The sequence below is a fragment of the Pantherophis guttatus genome, chromosome 6, assembly GCF_059756535.1.
Source record: "Pantherophis guttatus breed Tessera chromosome 6, ASM5975653v1, whole genome shotgun sequence".
Taxonomy (NCBI): Eukaryota; Metazoa; Chordata; class Lepidosauria; order Squamata; family Colubridae; genus Pantherophis; species Pantherophis guttatus.
The window spans coordinates 1411073-1430403 of record NC_142068.1 but is presented as its reverse complement, the minus strand read 5'-3'; the positions used below and the strand labels follow the sequence as shown (position 1 = coordinate 1430403).

Genomic DNA, 19331 nt, shown 5'->3' with positions numbered 1-19331 from the left:
AAACTGTTCCGTCTGTCCATCTGTCCATCCATCCATCCATCCATCCTTGTCTGTCTGTCTGTCTCTCTATCTATTAGTTCTATCATGTATAACTATTTAACCATCCATCCATCATCCATCCATCCATCCATCCATCTCTATCTTTCTATCATCTCTCTCTCTCTCTCTCTCTCATCTATCTATCTATCTATCTATCCATCTCTATCTATCTATCATCCATCTATATCTATCTTCTTCTATCTATCTATCTCTATCTATCTATCTCTATCATCTATCTATCTATCTATCCATCTCTATCTATCTATCATCTATCTATCTATCTCTATCTCTATCTATCTATCTATCTCTATCTATCTATCTACCTCTATCTATCTATATCTATCTATCATCTATCTAATCTATCTATCCATCTCTATCTATCTATCATCTATCTATCTATCTCTATCTATCTATCTCTATCTATCTATCATCCATCTATATCTATCTATCTATCTCTATCTATCTATCTATCTCTATCTATCTATCTATATATCTATCCATCTCTATATATCTATCATCTACCTATCAATCTATTTATCTATATCTATCTATCTATCTATCTATCTATCTATCTATCTATCTATCTATCTATCATCCATCTATATCATTCTATCTATCTGTCTGTCTGTCTGTCTGTCTATCTACCTATCTTCTTCTATCTATCATACAGCATGTTACGAGGGATGGTGGATCAGGCCCAATGAAGAGACTTGAGTCATCAAGTAAAATATATCTCTTTTATTTACAGGTTCGTCACATCATCGCTTGGATACATCAGGAACTGAAACATGGAGTAGTGTGTCCACCCTTTATACCTGTGGGCGGGGATTCAGGTAAGGAGGGGTCTATGGGAGGAGCTGACCAGGTGGGAGTCTGGGTTAACCCCTGCACTACTGCGCTATAGCTGATCCCTGGCACGGGCAGAGCATTTATGCCTGACAAATCCCCCTCTAAATGCCTGACCCGTGTCTGTAGGCCTGACTGACTGGTTGGTACCCTGGGGTGGATCTTGAGCTTAGAAACTAAGTGTGAGTGTTGCTTGCCCTGTAGTGGTTTTGTGAGTATGTCTGCGGTCTGTTCTTCTGTATCGCAGTGTATGGCCTTTATGAAACCAATTCTGGAGAGCTGTCTAACGTGCTTGTACTTTATGTCTATGTGCCTTGACCTTTGCCCTACAGCGTCGGACATGGATATCTCTATGGCGGCTTTGTTATCTTCGTAGATATTTATTGGGTAAGCTGGTTCTCTCCACACGCTGGCGAGTAGGTCGTCGAACCAGATGAGATTGTTGGCGGCTTTGGAAAGGCATATATATTCAGCTTCAGTAGTCGAGGTTGCCACCAAGATTTGTTTGCCTGTGTACCAATGCACCAGACAGTTATTTAAGTAGAATATGTACCCAGATGTGCTTTTGCGGCCTTTGGCGTCTCCGGCCCAGTCAGCGTCAGCGTAGCATGAGAGGATGGGTTCTTCGGATTTTTCAGGCTCTAGGGTTAAGCATGCATTGGCACTCTGTTTCAGGTATCTTAGCACCCTTTTCACTGCGTCCCAGTGGTATGTGGTGGGTTTGCTCACGTGCCTGGATAGTAAATTAACGGATAGAGCAATGTCCGGTCTTGTCCAGTTAGCGATATACAGGAGGGAGCCTATGATTGACCTGTACAGCGTGTTATCTCCAAATTCGGGTGATTCATCATGCATGTTTTTTAGGAAGTCCGCCTGCATGGGTGAATCACATCCTTTGGCGTCTGCCATGTTGCACTTATGGAGTAACTCTTCTATTTTCTCTTTCTGTGACAGTTGGAAACCCTTTGGCGTTTGGTTGACTTGTACTCCCAGGTATCGGTTTATCCTCCCAAGGTACTTTAGGGTGAAATGCTCGCTTAGCCTGCTGGCGAAGGTGTTGCGGTTGGCTTCGTGTTTGCTGATGTATAGAATGTCATCCACGTAAACTAGGATGTATTCTGGCGAGTCCCCCTCTTCCCTGGTGAAGAAACAGTTGTCAGCTATGGTTGCTGTGAATCCCATAGACTTCAGGGCCTCTACCAGGCATTCGTACCATCGTTTGCCTGATTGTTTTAGTCCATACAGGCTCTTATGAAGTAACCAGGTGTCCCCTCTGTTGGTTTCTTTGCTGTGGGGGGCTCTGATGTATATCTCTTTGTCTAGTTTGGCGTGCAGGTAGGCGATCTGCACGTCGAACTGGTGTACCTCCAGCCCTAGTAAGGATGCAATGACCAAGGCACTTTTGACGCTCTCTGTTCTTACGGTGGGCGAATAGGTGTCCGTGTAGTCCTCCGGAAACCTTTGAGCAAACCCCTGGGCAACTAATCTTGCTTTGTATAGGCTTTGGCCCCCCTCTAAGTTCTTGACTTTGAATATCCACCGGGTGCCTATTGTGTTCTTGCCCTCTGGGACTTTGGTGGGGGTGTATACCTCCAGCTTCCTCAGGCTGTCCAGTTCTTTGGCCATGGCTAACTCCCACTTTGCCCTCTCCCCCTGGGGTAGTCTCAGTACCTCTTCGTAGGAGTTTGGCGTAATGTGGTTTGTGTGCACGTGCATCACGTAATCATTCAGCCTTTTTGGCAGCTGGTTTCTGGTTGACCTGACAGGCCTGGTTGCTGCCTGCTCAGTGTCACGCAGATATCTGGCCTCTCTTTGTGTCAGTGATTCGACACTTAACTTGGGGTGATTCTCTTTCCATCCCTCAATCTTGATGCCTTGGAGGTCGGGCTTGGGCCTGCTCCCTTCCTGTCTACTAGCTGTCTCGTTTTTGTTTTGGGTTTGCTCGATGGGACTATCCTCCCGCTCGGTGGGTACCTCATTCAGGTGCAATCTGGACCAGTTGGCTTGCTCATGGAATGCCGCTGTTCTAGAGATCACAAACCTATTATTACTGTCCACAAACCTGAAGCCCTTGGTTCCTGGCTCGTATCCCATAAACCTGAGCCTTCTGGACACCTTATCCCCTTTCCTGCGTAACTGCTTGGGTATGTGGACGTCAGCCGTTACACCGAACACATGTAGGTGTGCTATCTGTGGCTTCTTGTTATACATGACCTCGTAGGGCATTTTGTTTATCACACTGGACCATGTTCTATTTAATGTATAGTTAGAGTAGACCAGGGCTTCAGACCAGAAGTGTTGGCCAATGCCCGCGTCCTCTAGGGCGCACCTGACCATCGTTTGTAGCGTGGAGTTCCGTCGTTCTACGACCCCGTTCTGAAAGGCGGAAAACAGGGACGACGTAAAGTGAATCACGCCTTTGGACCTGAGCCAATGTGAGAAGTCCTTAGATAGAAACTCAGACCCTCTGTCGGTCATGATCTGTTTGATCTGTTTGTTGTTTTGGGTTTCTACCCTTTTATAAAACTCTTTGAATTTTTGGAAGGCTTCATCCTTTTTTCTTAAGGTGTAGACGAAGCCGTATCGACTATGGTCATCCACTATGGTGAGGAAGTACCTTTTTTTGTAATTTATGGATGGCCTTAGGGGCCCTACCAGGTCCATGTGTACTAAGTCGAATATTTGGTTGGCGGCGCGTAACGACTTCTTGGGTCTGGGTTTTACTTTCAGTTTTGAACACTTGCACACCGAGCACTCGAGGTAGTTTTCACAGTTTTTTATTATGGCACCCTCGGTACAATTGGCCATTTTTTGTATCACGGGAAAACTGGCGTGTCCAAGCTTGCGATGCAGCAGATGGGCACAGTTGTCATGCATTGGTTTGCCTATTGAGGGTCTCTTTTGGGTGTGTTTGTTGTGCTGTGTTTCTGGTGTCGTGTTGTCACCGTTATCTACCTCTCTCCCGCCTATCTGTTCACCCTCAGTCTCGCCTTGGTCAGTGTCTTCTGTGTTCTCTGAACTGGTGTTTATGCTGTGGGCGTAATCCTCATAGAAAGTTATGTAGGGTAACCCTTGGTTAATGGTTACTCTCCCTATGTCCTTCCTGTTTTTGCTAACCTTCACATTGCCTTTTGTGAATATCATCTCAACCCCTGATTCCCTGCTGAGCTTTACTGCGGCTAGGATGTTGTGGGGTATTTCCGGGACTAGTAGTACCCCCTCTATTTTCCCTACGCCTGGTAATGTGATTGTCCCTTTGCCTGTTACTCTGACCTGGTTTTGATCAGCAACTTTGATAGAAAAATCCTCTCTCTTGAATGATGAGAGTAGTTTTTGATTGTATGTGGTGTGGTTGGAGGCCCCCGAGTCTAGGAGCCAAGAGCTGGTGTCTTTGTCTTGGTGTGTGGTGTGTGTGTGCTCCCCTATCCCATATAGGGACCCTGTCCTGCTATCGCGTGAGCTGTCCCTGTTTCCCTTCCTATCCCTGGGGATGGGTGAGTCTCTACGCCTATACCTTTCATCGGATGTGTGCCTTTCTGTTTGCCTGTACTTATGCTCTGGCCTGCCTCTTTCCCTATAGTTCTTGGGGCAGTCCCTTTTGATGTGTCCCTTTGACCCGCAGATGTAGCACTCGGGTGTGTTGTGTTGCTTCTCTTGGAAGACTACTCTCTTCTCACTCTTGTGTTCTCTGGGAGGGCCGGGGCGGCTCCTCCTCAGATTGTCTTCTGCGATAAGCCTGTTGGAAAGCCTCTCCACAGACAGCATCCCTAGGCTAACGGTGTCTAATTGTGTCAGGAAGTTATTCCATGAGTGGTCTAAAGAGTTGATTATCACACTCTTCATTATTTGGTCGGAAATAACTTCTCCCCTAAGGTGTAGCTCTGCCCTGGTACCACTTAAGGACACTAGGTGCTCACTCATGGGGGTCCCTGGCTTAAGTCTGGCGGAGAAGAAGTCCTTGGAAATTTGGGTGGTGGTGGACACACTCTCACTGTAAAACAATCCAAACATTTTCCCTATAATTTCGGATACTGTGAGGTTATGGCCAATACAGTGGTAAATTGTGGGGGAAATACTGGCAATTAAAAGGTAGAATGCCTTATGGTGCATGCAATCCAGCTCTAAAGTCCATGGTTTCTCAGAGGGGTCATTAATAAAATGGGACATGTTTTCTTTCAGAAACACCACCTGGAGCTGCTGTGACCACTCTAGGATATTGCCCCCATCCATCCTCAACTTGGGAAAGTCAACAGGTAAGTTCCCAGCACTAGTGGTAAAATTACTTACTGCTGGCTGCTGTCCATGGTTCCTTATGTCTCTATAGCAGCAGTAGGGCATGGGAACGCTTGCCGGTAATTTAAAAGTCCCGCTTTGTAATTTTTTTCTTTTTTCTTCCTCTAGGCGGAAGAGCACATGCGCGAAGTCCATTTCAGCTCCGCCGTCGCCGAGGAAGGACCTGTTCGTCGCGGCTCCGCTGTAGAGGCCTCTGCCGGTCGGGTAGGCCTCGGCCTCGGCCTTGGGGGTCCAGGTGTGCTCCGGGGGGCGTCGTCCAGCGGCTGCTTCTCCGGAGTGAAGATCCTGGCGGCGTTGAGGCTCCGGTGATGGCTGTAAGTAGCTGCCCCAGTCTGCGCGGTCCGGGGTGTGCGGCCTGGGCGATCGGAGGCGCGGTGTCCCTGGGGTCCGTAGGTGGGCTGATGGGCTGGCACGGGCGTCGGTGGCTCTCGGGTGGGTGCTTCGTTGCCCCTCTCCTCGCCTTCCCTTTTGTTTTGGCCTCTCCGGCTTCTCTTTTGTAATTTTGAGGCCTGGGCCGAAGGCGGCGGCAAGGGTCTTCATGGCCCTATCCACTTGCCGCTCGCTGGGGGTGTACCAGGGGTCAGAGTCGGATTCGGTCCCCTCTCCCCGGTCACTTTCCTCGTGGTTCATGGTCCGGCATTTTTCGCGCGCCGGCCATTTTGAACTCTTGCTTTCGATTGGTTGGAGGTCGGCCATCTTGTCTGAGCACGTGGACAAAGATGGCCGCCGTTTCAAATTTAGAGCGGGGCTTTGGGGCTCGGTGGCCGTTGGAAGTGCCCTTTTGGGCGATCCACTCACCGAGTCCAGCTCCTCGAGTTCTGAGTCCGAGCCTTCTTCGCTCCTTGCCGCCTCGCGATCGAGTATGAAGCTCCGCAGGTCGGTAAGGAGGTTTTTGTCGCCGGCTCTCTCCTTCAACAGCTGCAGGACGTCGAGTCGCAGCTCTTCTCCTTCTTGGTCATCGTGGTGGCCCCTTTTCCCTTTCTGGATCTCCCCCTTTTCTTCCGTTGCGGTGGTTTTGGGGGTGGCTGAGGATCCTGCTTCCCCTGGCGTGTCCGGTGGGTTGCCTTCCCGTTGCCTCGGGGGTGTCGCCATTCTGCAGGTAGGTATGGGTCCTTGTCTTGTGGCTTGGGATCTTTGGGCCTTACCAACCATCCTCTGCTACCATTTTGTTACGAGGGATGGTGGATCAGGCCCAATGAAGAGACTTGAGTCATCAAGTAAAATATATCTCTTTTATTTACAGGTTCGTCACATCATCGCTTGGATACATCAGGAACTGAAACATGGAGTAGTGTGTCCACCCTTTATACCTGTGGGCGGGGATTCAGGTAAGGAGGGGTCTATGGGAGGAGCTGACCAGGTGGGAGTCTGGGTTAACCCCTGCACTACTGCGCTATAGCTGATCCCTGGCACGGGCAGAGCATTTATGCCTGACACAGCATCTATCATCTCTCTCTCTCTCCTTATCTTGTCTTGTCTGTCCATTAAATGTGTCTGTCTATCTCCTAGAATCATAGGACTGGAAGGGACCTTGGAGGTCTTCTAGTCCAATCCTGCTCAAGCAGGAGACCCTACACCGTTTCAGACAAATGGTCATCCAATCTTTTTTAAAAAAGCTCCAGTGATGGCGCACCCACAACCTCTGGAGGCAACTTCTATCCCACTGGTTCATTGTCCTCACTGTCAGGAAATTTCTGCTTATTTCCACCTTGAATCTCCTTCTGCCCAGCTTCCAGCCGTTGCTTCCTGCCCTGCCCTCGGGTGCTACGGCCTTCTTCCTGTGGCAGCCGTGTCGTAAGTCCCTTCCTTCAGGACGGTTGTAACTTCAAACGGTCCCCGAACAAATGGCAGCAATTCAAGGACAATCTGTGGTGTAAAAAACAGTATCGTTGACTGATCTTTACCTCACAAATTGCCTCCCGAACGTTCCTCTTAATAGGAATACTTTGGGAGATTTATGTAGCATATTTTAGGAGATGTGGTAAGATTGAAATCAGTTTGAATGTCTCTGTAGAGATGGATCAGGCGTTTGTGTGTCGTTACCCAAAGACAAATCACTTTTACCCAATTTGGGGTAAATTATCCAGGTTTGGGAAACGCTGTTCTACTCCATTCTGTGAAACATGGGTCACTATTTCAAGAAAAACCCCTTGCAATCCTTTCAAGCAAATTTCTTTATTGTCCCACAGACAGAATCTTGCCAAACTAAAACTGGATCTCACCCGCATAAAGCAAAGACTCTGGGAACTGTTCAGGAGGAGCCACCTTCACCCCTCTTTCTCCCACACAAGCTCTCTGAGCTGTCTCCTCTGCAATGCAGCCCCTCCCTCCCTCCCTCCCTCCTGGGAATCCAGACTACATTCTACCACAGGATTCTGGAATCGGACTTCTTGGCGCACCTTACCTATTTTTATTTTTACCTTGCTAAAAACCTGGATTGGTTAGGCATCCAAGAAATTCAAAACAATCAGAGAAAGAGAGAGAGAGAGGGAAAGAGATGACACACACACACACACACGACATAGAAAAACAGACAGAAAGAGAGAAATAGAGGAGAGAGATGGAGAGAAAGACACAGAGAGAAAGAGAGTAAGAGAGAGACATAGAGAGAGAAACACACACAGAGAGAAAAACACAGAAAGAGAAAGTAAGAGATAGAGAGAGTGAGTGAGTGTGAGAGAGAGAGACAGAGAGAAAAAGACAGAGAGAGAGAAACAGAGAGAGAGAGAGAGAGAAACAGAGAAAGCGAGAAAGTGTGTGTGCATGAGAGAGAGAGAAAGAGAGAGACAGAAAGAGAGGGAAAGAGATGAGATACACAGACACACACAAGACATAGAGAAAGAGAGACAGAAAGAGAGAGAGACAGAGAAAGACAGAGGGAGAAAGAAAAATAGAGTGAGTAAGGGAGAGACACATAGAGAGAGAAACACACACAGAGAGAAAAAACAAAGAGAAAGAAAGAGAGGGAGAGAGAGGGAGAGAGAGAGACAGAGACAGGAAAAGAGAAACAGAAAGCGAGAAAGTGTGTGTGCATGAGAGAGAGAGAGAAAGAAAGAGAATGAAAGAGGGACACAGATAAAAAAGTTTGTGTGTGAGAGAGAGGGACAGAAAGAGAAAGAGACAGAGAGTGTGTGTGTGTGAGAGAGAGAGAGTGAGAAAGAGAGCGAGACAAAGAGACAGAGAGACAGAAAGGAAAAGAGAGAGAGAAAGTGTGTGTGTGAAAGAGAGTGAAAGAGAGAAAGAGCGATAAAGAGAGATCTGTATCCCCTCCAATATGAAACACTTCCATGGGGAAAAAATAGAATTGTCCTTTATTATTATTATTATTCTATTACAAATTTGCACACACAACTTTTAGTGATGGTGTGTTTACTCCTAAAATACGTATTTGAGTTTAACACACACACACACATGAAACTTTAGATGGAAAAAAATCCTTCTCGTATTACCATCTATTCAATGGCCCGCCGGGCACTGTTCTGTTTTAAAAGTAAAATATGTTGGAGAAAAGAGGAAAATCTTCCAGGTAAAAAACAGTTTGAAGGTCATTTGGGGCTTCCTTTCCTTTTTCTGACCTTGCAAAGCGGAGAACCACAACGCAAAGCCCCCCTCCCACCTGCCCCAGGTTCTTCTGCAAAAATGAAAATGAAACGGAAGCGAATTCCCCCCAATCCCTCATGTAGATGGAAACGGGCATTCTTTGCAGCAAATGCATAGAGATACCCCTATGCGCCACCGTGGATGCAAAATTTGCAGAGTAGTCTTTCCATGCCTTATGTCTGCAACAAGGCATCCCAAACAATAAAACTCCTGGCGCACAAAAGAAATTTTTGCAGCCTGACATGAAGAGATAGGTAGTTTTGCTGCAAAAGAAAAAAATTCCAGAGAGGCAGAAACACACATCCCTGCTATTTCTTGGCATCCAGCCTTCTCCGTATGTTGACGCTCCAAGGTTTGGGCCCCATGCTTACCAAGTCAATAGATCAAGGCCAGAGTTGTGCTCGTGTCAGGACGCCGTCACACCTGTGAATTGTCACTCCCAGCTTCCCCAGCTGCAGCTCCGGCGCCCTAAGAGGGAGCTGCAAAGGTGGCAAGCCGCCATTCCCCTTGGGAGACCCAGAAGAGGCCAGGAGAGGAGTTGAAACAATTTATGTCTAGGATGCGAGGGGTCTGTAAATATTTTCACAGCCTTCTTTTTGACTCGTTTATTAGACAGGTCCTCAATGGAAGGCAGGTTGGGAGCAATGGTTTTTTCTGCAGAATGAAGTGCGAAGAAGAGCAACTAAGATGATGAAAGGCCTGGAGGCTAAAACATACGAAAAACGGTTGCAGGATTTGGGTTTGTCCAGTCTAGAGGAAAGAAGGACTGGGTGGGGGGGACAGGATAGCAGTCTCCCAGTATTTGAGGGGCTGCCCCAAAAAAGAGGGGGACAGTCTATTCTCCAAAGCATCAGAAGGCAAGAAAAAGAAACAGATGGAAACTAATCAAGGAGAGAAGCAACCTGGAATTAAGGAGAAACTGCCTAACAGTGAGGATAAATAACCAGTGGAACAGCTCGCCACCAGAAGTTGTGGGTGCTTCTGTTAGGTGTTTTTGTACCAGCCATGGCAGTTTCTTCAAAGGCCACCAGATGGGAGCAAAGAGGCACCTTTGTGCCTCTTTGCTCCCATCTGGTGGCCTTTGAAGAAACTGCCATGGCTGGCACAAAAACACCTGACAGCTTCATCACTGGAGGTTTTCAAGAAGAGTTTGGACAACCATCTGTCTAAACTGGTCTGGGATCTCCTGCTTGCGCAAGGGGTTGGACTAGAAGACCTTCCCGGTCCCTTCCAGCTCTACTCTGATTGTGGGAGGCACAGGCTGATCCAGATTTGGGAGCCTTTTTCATTTTCCTCCAAGAAGAGAGGAGGGCAACGAGACGGACAAACAGGCGCATCTGCGAAAGAGGAGGTTGTTTTCTTTTTCGCAAGGAAGACGCGTCTGTGTCTTTCTCCCTGTCTCAACCTGGGTTTTTCTTCCTGTGTTGCAAATCAGGCAGGCGAAGAGAACGCAATGCTGCTGAATTATTTTCTGCCTTTGGAAAAAGCCGGCCCATCCTAAACAGATTCCAGATGGATTCTCCTTTTTTTTTTTTTTTTTTGGCAGTTATTTCTCTGCACGCCGGCTCTTCTTCTGCAAGATATCATGGCCATCTGGATTGCCAGTCATTGAATCATCGAATAACAGAGCTGGAAAGGACCTCAGAGGTCTTCTAGTCCAACCCCCTGCTAAGGCAGGAGACCCTATACTATTCCAGACAAGGGGCTTTTTAGAAACCTTCTTTTAAAAAAGGGGGGGAGGAGAGAGGGAGGGAGGGAGGGAGGAAAGAAGAAAGGAAGGAAGGAAGGAAGGAAGGAAGGAAGGAAGGAAGGAAGGAAGGAAGGAAGGAATAACAGAGTTGGAAGGGACCTTGGAGGTCTTCTAGTCCAACCCCCTGCTAAGGCAGGAGACTTATACCATTTCAGACAAATGGTTGTCCAATCTCTTCTTGAAATCCTTTAGTGTTGGAATACCCACAATTTCTGGTGGCAAGCAGTTCCACTGTTTAATTGTCCTCACTAACAGGAAATTCCTCCTTAGTTCCAGGTTGCTTCTCTCCTTGATGAGTTTTCACCCGTTGCTTCTTGTCCTGTCTTCTTTGGTGCTTTGAAGCATAGCTTGACTCCCTCTTCTGTGGGGCAGCCCCTCAAATATTAAAACACTGCTATCGTGTCTCCCCTGGTCCTTCTTTGCATTAAACTAGACCTACCCAATTCCTGCAACCGTTCTTCGTATGTTTTAGCCTCCAGCACCCTGATTCATGGATTCATGGATGTTTTCATTTCCATAAAGCTCCGCCAGTCCTCTCAAAGGCCCGATTCACGGAGAGATGGTGGGAAACCGTCTCCAGGTAACGGGCATAGAGGGTGATCAACTTCTCGTTCTCCTTGGTGCTCGGCCTGGAAGAGTCCAATCTCTCCAGTTTGCTCAAACAATGCCGGTGTCTAAGCTCCAGATGGCCGCCTTCAGATTTTCAAGCAACTCTCCAAAGTTGAATTCCAAACGCGATGCCTGAAACGGTTTCAAATTTAGCCCTGTGAAGTTTGGCTGGATTTCAGGGAACACGAGCACAATGGCGCCTCTAAATACGGCGCAATCTGCTTGATGGTTTTTGAAGGAGGCCTCGGTCTGTATGACATCCAGAAAGCTTCTGATCTGGGTGCCATCATCTGAACTTCTCACCAGGAAGATGGTGATCTCGTAGGCCAGCATGGAAAACAGCCGTTCACTGAACCCCTAAAACGTTCGAATCCACCCCAACCCAGTTTAACCCCAAGAATGCTTGGAGAGAGGAACGGTCCTTGTGGGGCGCCCCAAGACTCCGTCTTAGGACCAGGACTCTTCAATATCTTCATAAACGACTTAGATGAGGGAATAGAAGGGGAACCTGCCAAATTTGCAGATGATACTAAGCTGGCAGGAATAGCCAACACCCTAGAACAGGGATGGCTAACCTTTTTGCCATCGCGTGCCAAAAGCGGGTGGAGCACGGGAGGGTCGCGCATGCATGTGCCCACCCATCATTCTATCCGCCCCGCACATGTGCACGTGTGAACACCCCCCCCCCCGTGCGATCCCCGCTTTTGGTAGGCCCAGTAGGCTCATTTTTTTGCTCTCCCCAGGCTCCAGAGCCTTTCTAGGAGTCTGGGGAGGGAGAAAACAGCCTCCCCCCACCCGGAGGCCCTCCGGAGGCTGGAAACAGCCCATTTGCCGACTTCCAGTTGGCCCAGAAGGCCCAAAAATCAGCTGGCCGGTGCACGCATACGCACCAGAGCTGAGCTCGCGTGCCCACCGATATGGCCCCGTGTGCCACCTGTGCCATGCATGCCATAGGTTCACCGTCACGGCCCTAGAAGACAGACTAAGGATCCAGATGGATCTTGACAGACTCGAACCCTGGGCCCTATCTACCAAAATGAAATCCAATGTAGAGAAAAGTCAAGTCTTACACTTAGGCAAGAGAAACCAAAAGGACACATATAGACTGGGTGACACCAGGCTTAATAGCAGGAACTGTGAGAGGGATCTCGGAGTCTTAGTGGACAACCAGCTAAATAGGAGCCAGCCGTGTGCAGCGGCAGCCAAAAAAGCCCATGCAATCCTAAATTGCATTAACAGAGGGATTCAATCACAATCAAGAGAGGTACTAATACCACTCTATAAAGCCTTAGTAAGGCCACACCTAGAGTACTGCATCCAGTTTTGGTCACCACACTAGAAAAAAGATGCTGAGACTCTAGAAAGAGTGCAGAGAAGAGCAACCAGGATGATGAGGGGACTGGAGGCTAAAACATAATATAGGTGGGTATGTGGGTATAATCATAATTTCTTTCTTTCTTTCCTTCCTTCCTTCCTTCCTTCATCATGTTTCTGTAGTTTATATTGGAGGTGGTGACCCTTGGAGAGCTGCATGCAACGAAATTTCATTTTTATGTATGCCGGTTAGTGAACATTTAAAGTGACCATAAAGTTATTCTAAGTTCTAAAACATTAACAGAAACAACGGGGAATGGCTGCGGGAACTGGGTATGTCTAGCTTGGTGAAAAGAAGGACTAGGGGGGACATGATAGCAGCCTTCCAATATTTGAGGGGCTGCCCCAAAGAAGAGGGGGTCAAGCTATTCTCCAAAGCCCCTGAAGTTGCCAAGGTTGGACCCTTCTGGTTTATTCATTCAGGTTTCACATTGTATTGTGTTGTGTGAACACAGCAAGGGAGGGACGGTAAATGTCTCTGAAGATCAGCCTTTCTCTCGTCCTTGATTTATGGCCACAATAGAGCTCAGATTTTCTGTGGCTAAGCGAGAGAGCTGTTAAGCGCGTTTTTCACCATGTTACAACCTTTCCTGTCACCGTCGTTAAGTGAGTCGCTATAGTTGTTAAAGTTAGTAACATGGTTGCTAAGTGAATCTGGCTTCCCTGCTTGTCAGAAGTTCACAAAAGTTGATCACCGTCATAAATATGAATCAGTTGCCCACTGTCTGAATTTTAATCAGGCGACCCTGGGGAAGCTGGAACGGTCATAAATCTGACAAAAGGTCATAAGTCAGTTTCTCAGTGCCGTTATAACTTTGAACGGACACTAAACGAACGGGTGTAAGCTGTGTTATCTCCCAGAGCTTGGCTGCATAAATCCTGAAGCTCACTAGATGGCAGCAAGGAGATAAGATCAACCTCTAAGTCTTTGCTGCCAATCTCGCTGTCTAAGTCACTCTGGACAATTTACAGATAAATTTACACTCCTGTCGTGTGAATATTTGAGTCTCCAAGACTGACACACAACCCAAAATCTGAGATTTCCAAAATAGCTTCTCCGGAAAAGCCTGCTACCCACTCAGAGTCTGTAGCGTCTCCTTTCACAGCCAGTTGGAGAAGATGGATCTGTCTGTCTGCTGTCATCGTTCTTCTCGCTGGTGACATTCTGATTATGGGGGGGTGGGGGTGGGGGGTGGGCTGCAGATTCAAAGAGAGCCGGGACCCCAGAGGGGATGAAGACTCCACTACAGAGAAAGATAGAAGAGAAGCTTTGCAGGAAAAGGTGGAACTGTCCAGTCCTTGTGGGGGTTAGCTCTCTGTTTATGTACAATATGACCTCACTCCCTTCTACTGTTACTGATGATGTTACCTAGTTGGGTCACGAAATGTCTCAAAGAGCTCAGAGAGCCCTAAGGACTATATAGTCACTTTCCTCCTCCTCCTCCTCCCCCCCCTCCTCCTCCTCCTCCCTGCAAACTTGGCTCCCTTCTAGCACTGATGATATTACCTAGTTGGGTCATGAAATTTCTGCAAGAAAACCAGCAAGCTCAGAGAGCACCAAGGACTCCTCCTCCTCCTCCTCCTCCTCCTCCTCCTCCTCCTCCTCCTCCTCCTCCTCCTCCTCTTCTCTTCTTTCTCTTCCTCTTCCTCCTCCTTCTCCTCCTCTTCTTCTTCTCCTCTTCTTCCTCTTCCACCTCCTCCTCTTCTTCTTCTCCTCTTCTTCCTCTTCCTCTTCTTCCTCTTCTTCTTCTTCTTCCTCCTCCTCCTCGTTTCCACAACCTCCCCCCTTCTAGCACTGATGATGTTACCTAGTTGGGTCATGAAATTTCTGCAAGAAAACCAGCAAGCTCAGAGAGCACCAAGGGCCCCACAGTCTTCCTCCTCCTCCTCCTCCTCCTCCTCCTCCTCCTCCTCCTCACTTTTAGCACTGATGATGTTATCTAGTTTGGTAATAAAAGGTCTGCGAGAAAACCACCAAGATCAGAAAGCCTCAAGGACCCCACAATCAGAGACTAATCAGCTCTTGTCCAACTTAGCAACACAATAACACAAGAATTAGGTTGCAAACTGAAAGCAAGCCACCAAACCAACATCAAATGCCAAAAAGGAGAATGATATTGGAAAATTAAGTAAATTGTTTGCTGAAATGCTTAGCCACCTAGAAAATTCAAAGCCAGACAGCTGAAAAATGGGGAAATAAAAATAAAATAAATAAAAATAAAAAGAATAAAAAGAAGCATGAAAAAGGAAGACAATCAGGATCACAATTGCACAATTGTGCACAGGAGCAAGCAATTGCACAAGTCATAAAATTGGGGTGGCAACTTTTAAGAAATTTGTGTGGCATGCAAGTCAGATCAAGCAATTCCAGGTAAATAAGCAATTTCAAAAAAAATCAACGTTGGGTTGACACGAAACTAATCGAATCACTAAACTAAACTAAAAGAACCTCTAAACATAAGGAAGGGAAAAATCATTTGGGATAACCAGACAAAAACAGTTATAGATGCAAAAAGAGATGCAACGTTTATATTCATGCAAAACACTGCAGTTAAACGCAGAAAGGGTTGAAGAGCAAACTGTGAATATGAAAAATTGGACTGGCCCAGGAAAACGTGAGCATTGTGGATTTAATTTCATTTAAATGTTGCTTTGGAGTATGGCGTTCTCCCCTTGCAAATCATTTCAATCAAACGTTGCAGCAAGATTTACTAGGTGGTTGGTTTACTGTGGCTGAATGTTTCGTGAAAAAGTAAAACAAAAGGAAAACGTGTGTCCAATCATTGTCTATCTACACCACATTCAAACCGTTGACAAGAATCGAATCATGATCCATATTTTCTACCAACACCTGATCTCAGCTTCACTGCACTCTTTGGAGCCAAAAGAGAAGTTCAAACATTGCAGAGAATTGTTGTTTTTTTTTTTAAAAAGGGGCCAACTTTTGAGTGATAAAACAATGTTTAAAAACCCCGAAAGACAAAAAAAGCAAAACCTTGATACGTCCTGGATTAATGACAAAAGAGAATTTGATTGACTTACCCCGTAACTGGATTAAAAGGAAGGTGTAATTATACTTAAAATTAAGAATAAAAAAACACAACAAAACCCCGAAAGCAGCACTGATGTAAATGGAGGAGAATTTGGAGGAATCAGGAGGGGGCTGCATTTTTATGGGAAATTCTTTGTTTTTATTGCTTTTTAATATGGCTCGGATTCCACTGACAATAATTCTGAATAAAATGTTGTCGGGGTATGAATTATTCAAGCCGGCGAGAGATGTTTCTACATGGTTGATTTGACACTGGAAACAAAATCATCAAGAGGAATAAAATTGCTTTTAGATACAGTTCAGACCTTTGGGGGCGACATTAAAACAGAAGGGGATCCGTCGGCACCCGCTCGCAATCAAAACGGGGGAAAAATTGAATGCCGAGATGGAATTGAGCTGCGGAATGCTAAACTCCAAGCACAGACAAATGGGAAGGAGATACAGTTCGCCTTATTCGGTTTAGTGACTGTTCGAAGTTACAACGTCCCTGAAAAAGTGACTTACGACCGTTTTTCACACTTACGACTGTTGGGGAATCCTCATGGTCACATGATCAAAAGTCGAACGCTTGGCAACGGACTCATATTTATGACGGTTGAAGGGTCCAGAAAGATCCTAAAAATGAGCAAAACTCACTTAACAAGTGTCTCGCTTAGCAACAGAAACTTTGGGCTCAATTCGTGGTCGTAAATCGAGGACTACCTGTATAAATATCTGGCTGTTTTAAAAGCCAAGCATATTTGGACCGACCAAGCGTCGAAGAAAACCAGCTCTGGATAAATAAAGCAAGTTTGCAAAGTTTGAAAAACTGAAGCTGAATTTTGACAATGTGAAAAAATGCAGCTGGCCCTTGCACAGTAGTCCTTGACTTATGACCGGTCAGTTAATAACGTTGGAAGTTAGGACAGAGCTTGCGCTCGGGGTCACATAACAACAACAATCCTGTGAGGTGGGCTGAGCTGAGAGAGAGAGGGATTGGCCCAGCCAGATTTCATGCCCAAGGCGGGACTAGAACTCACCGTCTCCTGGTGATTGGCCGAGCCAGCTTTCAGAGTTATGGCGGAACTAGAACTCACCGGCGCCTGGGGACTGGCCCAGAGTTACCCAGCTGGCTTTCATCCCTAAGGCAGAACTTGAACTCATGCTCATTTGCAGTGCCCTGTAGTCACGTGATCACATTTTGGGATGTTTTCGCCGAAAAGCTGCGTTTACTTCCGATTTTCAGCAAAACCAGCCCCAGTAGCTCGGCTCATTTTACGACTGCTGTGCTCTCTTAACAACCCCTGCAAAAAAGGTCCTACAGAAAGTCGGTCATATGGCTGACTCGTTTTATGACCTTCGCACTGTACAAGCACGGCACGGGTTCCGTTACAGTTGTAAAAGTTGGGGGCTATTTTACAATAACGCTCCAGAGTGGAGGCGGTTGACTAGACCCCCGTGGGATAAACTCCTTTCGGCTGCCAGAGCAGGAAATTTACGACAGCACATCATGTGCTGCACAGATTGTTCCTCCCGAGACACCACGAGGGTTGTGTTGGATGGCAAGAGAAGCAGAAGGCGGAGGATAAAAATCCCAGGCCAAAACGAGTCCATAAAAGCGAGCAGAGAAAGGAGGCGGAGGAACGTTGCATGGAAAACGTTTGGGAGAGAATCGAAGGCAGCAGCCGAAATTGGACGGTATCATCCGTAGGTAACGCAACATCGGAAAACAGAGATGCAACCGGCCACCGGTTTCAGCATAACAGAGTTGAAAGGGCCCTTGGGGGGTCATCTAGTCCAACCCCCTGCTCAAGCAGGAAATCCTAAACCGTTTCAGGCAAATGGTTGACCACCATATTCTTGAAAACCTCCGGTGTTGGAGCTTCCACAACTTCTGGAGGCAACTTCTGTTCCACCGATTAATTGTTCTGGGATTACAGAATAATAGAGTGGGAAGGGACCTTAGAGGTCATCTAGTCCAACCCCCTGCTCAAGGAGGAGACCCTTTCCCATCCCAGTCAAATGGCTGTCCAGTCTCTTCTTAAACACCTCCAGTGTTGGAGCACCCACCACTTCCAGTGGCAAGTCATTCCACTGGCTAATTGTCCTCACGGTCAGGAAATTTCTCCTTAGTTCTAAATTGCTTCTCTCCTTGATTAGTTTCCATCCGTTGCTTCTTGTCCTGCGTTCAGGTGCTTTGGAGAATAGCTTGACTGCCTCTTCTTTGGGGCAGCCCCTGAGATATTGGAAGACTTCTATCCTGTCTCCCCTGGTCCTTCTTTTCATTAGACTAGACATACCCTGTTCCTGCAACCGTTCTTCTTATGTTTGAGCCTCTCCAGTCCCCTAATCCTCTTTGTTGCTCTTCTCTGAACTCTTTCCAGAGTCTCCACATCTTTTTTACACCGTGGCGACCAAAACTGGATGCAGGATTCCAAGTGTGGCCTTCCCAAGGCCTTATAAAGTGGTATTAACACTTCACGTGATCTGGATTCTCTCCCTCTGTTGATGCAGCCCAGAACTGTGTTGGCTTCTGGCCGGCTCGTCCTAAATAGCTGAAAAAAGCATGATGGGATTTGGGTTCTTGAAGGCAACTAGCTACGAGAAAGGAGTCCTAAAAGTGAGCTGCCCTTTACCTTCTGGAATCTGGATGGATCTCCTCCCCTTCTCCAGGGGCTGCAACCTGTGCCCCCTTTTCTGCCTCTGGAATAGCCCCCCTTCCTCCCGTCCCTCTTCTTCCCCTTTGGACCCTCTCCTTCTCCTCGGAAATATATCAAAAGGCTGCAAAAGCTAATATTTTTTGCCCTTTATTCAAGTTACTATGGCACCAGGAGGGGATCCACTTTGGCTTTTTATTTCTCTCCTTTGTTGCTGCTTTGATTTCCCCAAATTAATCTGCATTTCAGCTTGGGAGGTCTGTGGGCAGCAGAAAAGCCCCCTCCCCCCTTTTGCTTCCATTACCTGCCCTGCAAATAAAAAAAAGGCTCCCCAAGAGGAAAACAGGTCAGCATTAAAGCCAGTTGGTTGCGAGCCCTTAAAAGCAGGGAAGCTGGCAAAGGGGAGCCCGGTTTAAGCTTCTTGGCTGCACAAAACCGGCCATTGCAAGGAATTATGCTGATTGCTTGACCCAAAAGCCACTTTGCACTTTGTATTAAGTGCGCATTTTGGCCCTGGGCTCTTTGGCTTTTCCGCTCCCGGAGGTTGAGCGTCCCCAAAAAAGAGCCTGGAAAATTAATCTCTTGGAAGTATTATTATTTTTTTGCAGGGGCCGTGAATGGCTTATTTGTTTAGCCTCCCTGCAGGGGGGAAATTGCTAATTGAGGGTCAGATGCCCCCCTCTCCCTGAATGGCAGGTGGGTTGTTTGAGCCGAGGGATGGGGAGGGGGGGGCTTGAAACTGGAGGAGGGGGGGGGAAATGAAACTTTGATGTTAGGTTTCCATGATTAGAAGGATTTTGCAGTGGTGGGAAAATGGCTTGAAAGGCAAGGTCAGAGGTCGGGGAATCAAATCATGTTTCCTTCTTTCTTTGCACTTTTCCCTCTTCTTTGTCCAACTTTTGTATTTTTTTTTTATATATCTTATAACCGAACTTAATAAAATTTGTGAGTTAAAAAAACGAGAGAGTTCGGAGGGGCAGACATGCTTCCTTCCCCCAACCAAAAGTGGGAGGGAGGCAGGGGACTGGCAGGGAGAGACACGGGAACCCAGCAGCCTCACAAAAGGAACCGGGAGAATCTCCAGGATGGGGTCAAAAAAGTCAAGATGGCAGCCGCACAGCAGCAGTGGAAG

At 47.0% G+C, this 19331-nt stretch overlaps 1 long non-coding RNA gene across 1 annotated transcript; it reads left to right on the top strand.

Moving 5' to 3' along the window:
• Positions 1-786: 786 nt before the first annotated feature.
• Positions 787-5486, top strand: LOC148112979 (uncharacterized). Its single transcript, XR_015728551.1, has 3 exons — positions 787-872; positions 5065-5138; positions 5287-5486. It is a non-coding gene; the product is annotated as an uncharacterized LOC148112979 (long non-coding RNA).
• The last annotated feature ends 13845 nt before the right edge of the window (positions 5487-19331 follow it).